The sequence below is a fragment of the Salmo salar genome, chromosome 05 (genome assembly GCF_965601325.2).
Source record: "Salmo salar chromosome 05, fSalSal1, whole genome shotgun sequence".
NCBI classification, from domain to species: Eukaryota; Metazoa; Chordata; class Actinopteri; order Salmoniformes; family Salmonidae; genus Salmo; species Salmo salar.
Genome location: NC_138295.1, coordinates 80,350,876 through 80,360,069, shown reverse-complemented (window position 1 = coordinate 80,360,069; position 9,194 = coordinate 80,350,876).

Sequence of the window (9,194 nt, the reverse complement as noted above, 5' to 3'; positions counted from 1 at the left end):
TGAGTGTGGGAGGGTGGGTGGATGGGGGGTAGGTGGTGGTTGTCTGCTGGTTCTGAGTGTGGGAGCATGGGAGGATGGGGGGTAGGTGGTGGTTGTCTGCTGGTTCTGAGTGTGGGAGGGTGGGAGGATGGGGGGTAGGTGGTGGTTGTCTGCTGGTTCTGAGTGTGGGAGGATGGTGGTAGGTGGTGGTTGTCTGCTGTTCTGAGTGTGGGAGGGTGGAGGATGGGGGGTAGGTGGTGGTTGTCTGCTGGTTCTGAGTGTGGGAGGATGGGAGGATGGGGGTTAGGTGGTGGTTGTCTGCTGGTTCTGAGTGTGGGAGGGTGGGAGGATGGGGGGTAGGTGGTGGTTGTCTGCTGGTTCTGAGTGTGGGAGGGTGGGAGGATGGGGGGTAGGTGGTGGTTGTCTGCTGGTTCTGAGTGTGGGAGGATGGGAGGATGGGGGGTAGGTGGTGGTTGTCTGCTGGTTCTGAGTGTGGGAGGGTGGGTGGATGGGGGGTAGGTGGTGGTTGTCTGCTGGTTCTGAGTGTGGGAGGATGGGAGGATGGGGGGTAGGTGGTGGTTGTCTGCTGGTTCTGAGTGTGGGAGGATGGGGGGATGGGGGGTAGGTGGTGGTTGTCTGCTGGTTCTGAGTGTGGGAGGAGGTGGGAGGATGGGGGGTAGGTGGTGGTTGTCTGCTGGTTCTGAGTGTGGGAGGGTGGGAGGATGGGGGTAGGTGGTGGTTGTCTGCTGGTTCTGAGTGTGGGAGGATGGGGGGTAGGTGGTGGTTGTCTGCTGGTTCTGAGTGTGGGAGGGTGGGAGGCTGGGGGGTAGGTGGTGGTTGTCTGCTGGTTCTGAGTGTGGGAGGGTGGGGGTAGGTGGTGGTTGTCTGCTGGTTCTGAGTGTGGGAGGATGGGAGGATGGGGGGTAGGTGGTGGTTGTCTGCTGGTTCTGAGTGTGGGAGGATGGGAGGATGGGGGTAGGTGGTGGTTGTCTGCTGGTTCTGAGTGTGGGAGGATGGGAGGATGGGGGGTAGGTGGTGGTTGTCTGCTGGTTCTGAGTGTGGGAGGGTGGGAGGATGGGGGGTAGGTGGTGGTTGTCTGCTGGTTCTGAGTGTGGGAGGGTGGAGGATGGGAGGTAGGTGGTGGTTGTGTGCTGGTTCTGAGTGTGGGAGGATGGGAGGATGGGGGGTAGGTGGTGGTTGTCTGCTGGTTCTGAGTGTGGGAGGGTGGAGGATGGGGGGTAGGTGGTGGTTGTCTGCTGGTTCTGAGTGTGGGAGGATGAGGAGGTAGGTGGTGGTTGTCTGCTGGTTCTGAGTGTGGGAGGGTGGGAGGATGGGGGGTAGGTGGTGGTTGTCTGCTGGTTCTGAGTGTGGGAGGATGGGGGGTAGGTGGTGGTTGTCTGCTGGTTCTGAGTGTGGGAGGATGGGAGGATGGGGGGTAGGTGGTGGTTGTCTGCTGGTTCTGAGTGTGGGAGGGTGGGAGGATGAGGAGGGTAGGTGGTGGTTGTCTGCTGGTTCTGAGTGTGGGAGGATGGGAGGATGGGGGTAGGTGGTGGTTGTCTGCTGGTTCTGAGTGTGGGAGGGTGGGAGGATGGGGGTAGGTGGTGGTTGTCTGCTGGTTCTGAGTGTGGGAGGGTGGGAGGATGGGGGGTAGGTGGTGGTTGTCTGCTGGTTCTGAGTGTGGGAGGGTGGAGGATGGGGGGTAGGTGGTGGTTGTCTGCTGGTTCTGAGTGTGGGAGGATGAGGGGGTAGGTGGTGGTTGTCTGCTGGTTCTGAGTGTGGGAGGGTGGAGGATGGGGGGTAGGTGGTGGTTGTCTGCTGGTTCTGAGTGTGGAGAGGATGGGGGGGTAGGTGGTGGTTGTCTGCTGGTTCTGAGTGTGGGAGGGTGGGAGGATGGGGGGTAGGTGGTGGTTGTCTGCTGGTTCTGAGTGTGGGAGGATGGGGGGTAGGTGGTGGTTGTCTGCTGGTTCTGAGTGTGGGAGGGTGGGAGGATGGGGGGTAGGTGGTGGTTGTCTGCTGGTTCTGAGTGTGGGAGGATGGGGGGTAGGTGGTGGTTGTCTGCTGGTTCTGAGTGTGGGAGGGTGGGAGGATGGGGGTTAGGTGGTGGTTGTCTGCTGGTTCTGAGTGTGGGAGGATGGGAGGATGGGGGGTAGGTGGTGGTTGTCTGCTGGTTCTGAGTGTGGGAGGGTGAAGGATGGGAGGATGGGGGGTAGGTGGTGGTTGTCTACTGGTTCTGAGTGTGGGAGGGTGGGAGGATGGGGGGTAGGTGGTGGTTGTCTGCTGGTTCTGAGTGTGGGAGGATGGGAGGATGGAGGGTAGGTGGTGGTTGTCTGCTGGTTCTGAGTGTGGGAGGATGGGAGTATGAGGAGTAGGTGGTGGTTGTCTGCTGGTTCTGAGTGTGGGAGGGTGGGAGGATGGGGGGTTAGGTGGTGGTTGTCTGCTGGTTCTGAGTGTGGGAGGATGGGAGGATGGGGGGTAGGTGGTGGTTGTCTGCTGGTTCTGAGTGTGGGAGGGTGAAGGATGGGAGGATGGGGGGTAGGTGGTGGTTGTCTGCTGGTTCTGAGTGTGGGAGGGTGGGAGGATGGGGGGTAGGTGGTGGTTGTGTGTTGGTTCTGAGTGTGGGAGGATGGGAGGATGGGGGTTAGGTGGTGGTTGTCTTCTGGTTCTGAGTGTGGGAGGATGTGAGGATGGGGGTAAGTGGTGGTTGTCTGCTGGTTCTGAGTGTGGGAGGGTGGAGGATGGGGGGTAGGTGGTGGTTGTCTGCTGGTTCTGAATGTGTGGGAGGATGGGAGGTTGGGGGTAGGTGGTGGTTGTCTGCTGGTTCTGAGTGTGGGAGGATGGGAGGATGGGGGGTAGGTGGTGGTTGTCTGCTGGTTCTGAGTGTGGGAGGGTGGGAGGATGGGTGGTAGGTGGTGGTTGTCTGCTGGTTCTGAGTGAGGGAGGATGGATGGTAGGTGGTGTTTGTCTGCTGGTTCTGAGTGTGGGAGGATGGGGGATAGGTGGTGGTTGTCTGCTGGTTCTGAGTGTGGGAGGATGGAGGATGGGGGTTAGGTGGTGGTTGTCTGCTAGTTCTGAGTGTGGGAGGGTGGAGGATGGGGGGTAGGTGGTGGTTGTCTGCTGGTTCTGAGTGTGGGAGGGTGGGAGGATGGGGGGTAGGTGGTGGTTGTCTGCTGGTTCTGAGTGTGGGAGGGTGGGAGGATGGGGGGTAGGCGGAGGTTGTCTGCTGGTTTTGAGTGTGGGAGGGTGGGAGGATGGGGGTAGGTGGTGGTTGTCTGCTGGTTCTGAGTGAGGGAGGATGGATGGTAGGTGGTGGTTGTCTGCTGGTTCTGAATGTGGGAGGATGGGAGGATGGGGGTTAGGTGGTGGTTGTCTGCTGGTTCTGAGTGAGGGAGGATGGATGGTAGGTGGTGGTTGTCTGCTGGTTCTGAGTGTGGGAGGATGGGGGGTAGGTGGTGGTTGTCTGCTGGTTCTGAGTGTGGGAGTATGGAGGATGGGGGTTAGGTGGTTGTGTTCTGCTGGTTCTGTGTGGGAGGATGGGAGAATGGGGGTAGGTGGTGGTTGTCTGCTGGTTCTGAGTGTGGGAGTATGGAGGATGGGGGTAGGTGGTGGTTGTCTGCTGGTTCTGAGTGTGGGAGAATGGGAGGATGGGGGGTAGGTGGTGGTTGTCTGCTGGTTCTGAGTGTGGGAGGGTGGAGGATGGGGGGGTAGGTGGTGGTTGTCTGCTGGTTCTGAGTGTGGGAGGATGGGAGTATGAGGAGTAGGTGGTGGTTGTCTGCTGGTTCTGAGTGTGGGAGGGTGGGGAGGATGGGGGGTAGGTGGTGGTTGTCTGCTGGTTCTGAGTGTGGGAGGATGGGAGGATGGGGGTATGTGGTGGTTGTCTGCTGGTTCTGAGTGTGGGAGGGTGGGAGTGTGGGAGGGTGGGAGGATGGGGGGGTAGGCGGGTGGTTGTCTGCTGGTTCTGAGTGTGAGAGGATGGGGGGTAGGTGGTGGTTGTCTGCTGGTTCTGAGTGTGGGAGTGTGGGAGGATGGGGGGGCAGGTGGTGGTTGTTCTGCTGGTTCTGAGTGTGGGAGAATGGGAGGGATGGGGGGGTAGGTGGTGGCTGTCTGCTGGTTCTGAGTGTGGGAGGGTGGGAGGGTGTGAGGATGGGAGGATGGGGGGTAGGTGGTGGTTGTCTACTGGTTCTGAGTGTGGGAGTGTGGGAGGATGGGGGGTAGGTGGTGGTTGTCTGCTGGTTCTGAGTGTGGGAGGATGGGAGGATGGGAGGATGGGGGGTAGGTGGTGTGGTTGTCTGCTGGTTCTGAGTGTGGGAGGATGGGGGGCAGGTGGTGATTGTCTGCTGGTTCTGAGTGTGGGAGAATGGCGATGATGGGGGGGGTTAGGTGGTGGCTTTCTGCTGGTTCTGAGTGTGGGAGGGTGGGAGGGTGGGAGGGTGGGAGGATGGGAGGTAGGTGGTGGTTTGTCTGCTGGTTCTGAGTGTGGGAGGGTGGGGAGTATGAGGAGTAGGGTGGTGGTTGTCTGCTGGTTCTGAGTGTGGGAGGGTGGGAGAATGGGGGGTAGGTGGTGGTTGTCTGCTGGTTCTGAGTGTGGGAGGATGGGAGGATGGGGGGTAGGGGTGGTGGTTGTCTACTGGTTCTGAGTGTGGGAGGGTGGAGGATGGGGGGGTAGGTGGTGGTTGTCTGCTGGTTCTGAGTGTGGGAGGGTGGGAGGTAGGTGGTGGTTGTCTGCTGGTTCTGAGTGGGAGGTAGGTGGTGGTTGTCTGCTGGTTCTGAGTGTGGCAGGGTGGGAGGATGGGGGGTAGGTGGTGGTTGTCTGCTGGTTATGAGTGTGGGAGGGTCGGAGGATGGGAGGTAGGTGGTGGTTGTCTGCTGGGTTCTGAGTGTGGGAGAATGGGGGAGCAGGTGTTGGTTGTCTGCTGGTTCTGAGTGTGGGAGAATGGGAGGATGGGGGGGTAGGTGGTGGCTGTCTGCTGGTTCTGAGTGTGGGAGGGTGGGAGGATGGGAGGATGGGGGGTAGGTGGTGGTTGTCTGCTGGTTCTGAGTGTGGGAGGATGGGAGTATGAGGAGTAGGTGGTGGTTGTCTGCTGGTTCTGAGTGTGGAGGAGGATGGGAGGATGGGGGGGTAGGTGGTGGTTGTCTGCTGGTTCTGAGTGTGGGAGGATGGGAGGATGGGAGGATGGGGGGTAGGTGGTGGTTGTCTACTGGTTCTGAGTGTGGGAGGGTGGGGAGGATGGGGGGTAGGTGGTTGGTTGTCTGCTGGTTCTGAGTGTGGGAGGGTGGGAGGTAGGTGGTGGTTGTCTGCTGGTTCTGAGTGGGAGGTAGGTGGTGGTTGTCTGCTGGTTTCTGAGTGTGGCAGGGTGGGAGGATGGGGGGGTGGGTGGTGGTTGTCTGCTGGTTCTGAGTGTGGGAGGATAGGGGGTAGGTGGTGGCTGTCTGCTGGTTCTGAGTGTGGGAGGGTGGAGGATGGGGGGGTAGGCAGTGGTTGTCTGCTGATTCTGAGTGTGGGAGGGTGGGTGGATGGGGGGTAGGTAGTGGTTGTCTGCTGGTTCTGTGTGTGGGAGGGGTGGGAGGATGGGGGGTAGGCGGTGGTTGTCTGCTGGTTCTGAGTGTGGGAGGATGGGAGGATGGGGGATAGGTGGTGGTTGTCTACTGGTTCTGAGTGTGGGAGGGTGAAGGATGGGGGGTAGGTGGTGGTTGTCTACTGGTTCTGAGTGAAGGATGGGTGGGAGGATGGGGGGTAGGTGGTGGTTGTCTGCTGGTTCTGCGTGTGGGAGGTTGGGAGGTAGGTGGTGGTTGTCTGCTGGTTCTGAGTGTGGGAGGGTGGGAGGTAGGTGGTGGTTGTCTGCTGGTTCTGAGTGTGGCAGGGTGGGAGGATGGGGGGGTGGGTAGGTGGTTGTCTGCTGGTTCTGAGTGTGGGAGGATGGGGGGGTAGGTGGTGGCTGTCTGCTGGTTCTGAGTGTGGGAGGGTGGAGGATGGGGGGGTAGGCAGTGGTTGTCTGCTGGGTTCTGAGTGTGGGAGGATGGGAGGATGGGGGGTAGGTGGTGGTTGTCTACTGGTTCTGAGTGTGGGAGGGTGAAGGATGGGGGGTAGGTGGTGGTTGTCTACTGGTTCTGAGTGAAGGATGGGTGGGAGGATGGGGGGTAGGTGGTGGTTGTCTGCTGGTTCTGAGTGTGGGAGGGTGGGAGGTAGGTGGTGGTTGTCTGCTGGTTCTGAGTGTGGCAGGGTGGGAGGATGGGGGGTAGGTGGTGGTTGTCTGCTGGTTCTGAGTGTGGGAGGATGGGAGGGTGGGAGGTAGGTGGTGGTTGTCTGCTGGTTCTGAGTGTGGGAGGATGGGAGGATGGGGGTAGGTGGTGGTTGTCTTCTGGTTCTGAGTGTTGGAGAGTGGGAGGATGGGGGGTAGGTGGTGGTTGTCTGCTGGTTCTGAGTGTGGGAGGATGGGAGGATGGGGGGTAGGTGGTGGTTGTCTGCTGGTTCTGAGTGTGGGAGGATGGGAGGATGGGAGGATGGGGGGTAGGTGGTGGTTGTCTACTGGTTCTGAGTGTGGCAGGGTGGGAGGATGGGGGGTGGGTGGTGGTTGTCTGCTGGTTCTGAGTGTGGGAGGATGGGGGATAGGTGGTGGTTGTCTGCTGGTTCTGAGTGTGGGAGGATGGAGGATGGGGGTTAGGTGGTGGTTGTCTGCTAGTTCTGAGTGTGGGAGGGTGGAGGATGGGGGGTAGGTGGTGGTTGTCTGCTGGTTCTGAGTGTGGGAGGGTGGGAGGATGGGGGGTAGGTGGTGGTTGTCTGCTGGTTCTGAGTGTGGGAGGGTGGGAGGATGGGGGGTAGGCGGAGGTTGTCTGCTGGTTTTGAGTGTGGGAGGGTGGGAGGATGGGGGTAGGTGGTGGTTGTCTGCTGGTTCTGAGTGAGGGAGGATGGATGGTAGGTGGTGGTTGTCTGCTGGTTCTGAATGTGGGAGGATGGGAGGATGGGGGTTAGGTGGTGGTTGTCTGCTGGTTCTGAGTGAGGGAGGATGGATGGTAGGTGGTGGTTGTCTGCTGGTTCTGAGTGTGGGAGGATGGGGGGTAGGTGGTGGTTGTCTGCTGGTTCTGAGTGTGGGAGTATGGAGGATGGGTGTTAGGTGGTTGTGTTCTGCTGGTTCTGTGTGGGAGGATGGGAGAATGGGGGTAGGTGGTGGTTGTCTGCTGGTTCTGAGTGTGGGAGTATGGAGGATGGGGGTAGGTGGTGGTTGTCTGCTGGTTCTGAGTGTGGGAGAATGGGAGGATGGGGGGTAGGTTGTGGTTGTCTGCTGGTTCTGAGTGTGGGAGGGTGGAGGATGGGGGGTAGGTGGTGGTTGTCTACTGGTTCTGAGTGTGGGAGGGTGAAGGATGGGGGGTAGGTGGTGGTTGTCTACTGGTTCTGAGTGAAGGATGGGTGGGAGGATGGGGGGTAGGTGGTGGTTGTCTGCTGGTTCTGCGTGTGGGAGGTTGGGAGGTAGGTGGTGGTTGTCTGCTGGTTCTGAGTGTGGGAGGATAGGGGGTAGGTGGTGGCTGTCTGCTGGTTCTGAGTGTGGGAGGGTGGAGGATGGGGGGTAGGCAGTGGTTGTCTGCTGATTCTGAGTGTGGGAGGGTGGGTGGATGGGGGGTAGGTAGTGGTTGTCTGCTGGTTCTGTGTGTGGGAGGGTGGGAGGATGGGGGGTAGGCGGTGGTTGTCTGCTGGTTCTGAGTGTGGGAGGATGGGAGGATGGGGGGTAGGTGGTGGTTGTCTACTGGTTCTGAGTGTGGGAGGGTGAAGGATGGGGGGTAGGTGGTGGTTGTCTACTGGTTCTGAGTGAAGGATGGGTGGGAGGATGGGGGGTAGGTGGTGGTTGTCTGCTGGTTCTGCGTGTGGGAGGTTGGGAGGTAGGTGGTGGTTGTCTGCTGGTTCTGAGTGTGGGAGGGTGGGAGGTAGGTGGTGGTTGTCTGCTGGTTCTGAGTGTGGCAGGGTGGGAGGATGGGGGGTGGGTGGTGGTTGTCTGCTGGTTCTGAGTGTGGGAGGATGGGGGGTAGGTGGTGGCTGTCTGCTGGTTCTGAGTGTGGGAGGGTGGAGGATGGGGGGTAGGCAGTGGTTGTCTGCTGATTCTGAGTGTGGGAGGGTGGGTGGATGGGGGGTAGGCGGTGGTTGTCTGCTGGTTCTGAGTGTGGGAGGATGGGAGGATGGGGGGTAGGTGGTGGTTGTCTACTGGTTCTGAGTGTGGGAGGGTGAAGGATGGGGGGTAGGTGGTGGTTGTCTACTGGTTCTGAGTGAAGGATGGGTGGGAGGATGGGGGGTAGGTGGTGGTTGTCTGCTGGTTCTGAGTGTGGGAGGGTGGGAGGTAGGTGGTGGTTGTCTGCTGGTTCTGAGTGTGGCAGGGTGGGAGGATGGGGGGTAGGTGGTGGTTGTCTGCTGGTTCTGAGTGTGGGAGGATGGGAGGGTGGGAGGTAGGTGGTGGTTGTCTGCTGGTTCTGAGTGTGGGAGGATGGGAGGATGGGGGTAGGTGGTGGTTGTCTTCTGGTTCTGAGTGTTGGAGAGTGGGAGGATGGGGGGTAGGTGGTGGTTGTCTGCTGGTTCTGAGTGTGGGAGGATGGGAGGATGGGGGGTAGGTGGTGGTTGTCTGCTGGTTCTGAGTGTGGGAGGATGGGAGGATGGGAGGATGGGGGGTAGGTGGTGGTTGTCTACTGGTTCTGAGTGTGGGAGGATGGGAGGATGGGGGGTAGGTGGTGGTTGTCTACTGGTTCTGAGTGTGGGAGGGTGAAGGATGGGGGGTAGGTGGTGGTTGTCTACTGGTTCTGAGTGAAGGATGGGTGGGAGGATGGGGGGTAGGTGGTGGTTGTCTGCTGGTTCTGCGTGTGGGAGGTTGGGAGGTAGGTGGTGGTTGTCTGCTGGTTCTGAGTGTGGGAGGGTGGGAGGTAGGTGGTGGTTGTCTGCTGGTTCTGAGTGTGGCAGGGTGGGAGGATGGGGGGTGGGTGGTGGTTGTCTGCTGGTTCTGAGTGTGGGAGGATGGGGGGTAGGTGGTGGCTGTCTGCTGGTTCTGAGTGTGGGAGGGTGGAGGATGGGGGGTAGGCAGTGGTTGTCTGCTGATTCTGAGTGTGGGAGGGTGGGTGGATGGGGGGTAGGCGGTGGTTGTCTGCTGGTTCTGAGTGTGGGAGGATGGGAGGATGGGGGGTAGGTGGTGGTTGTCTACTGGTTATAAGTGTGGGAGGGTGAAGGATGGGGGGTAGGTGGTGGT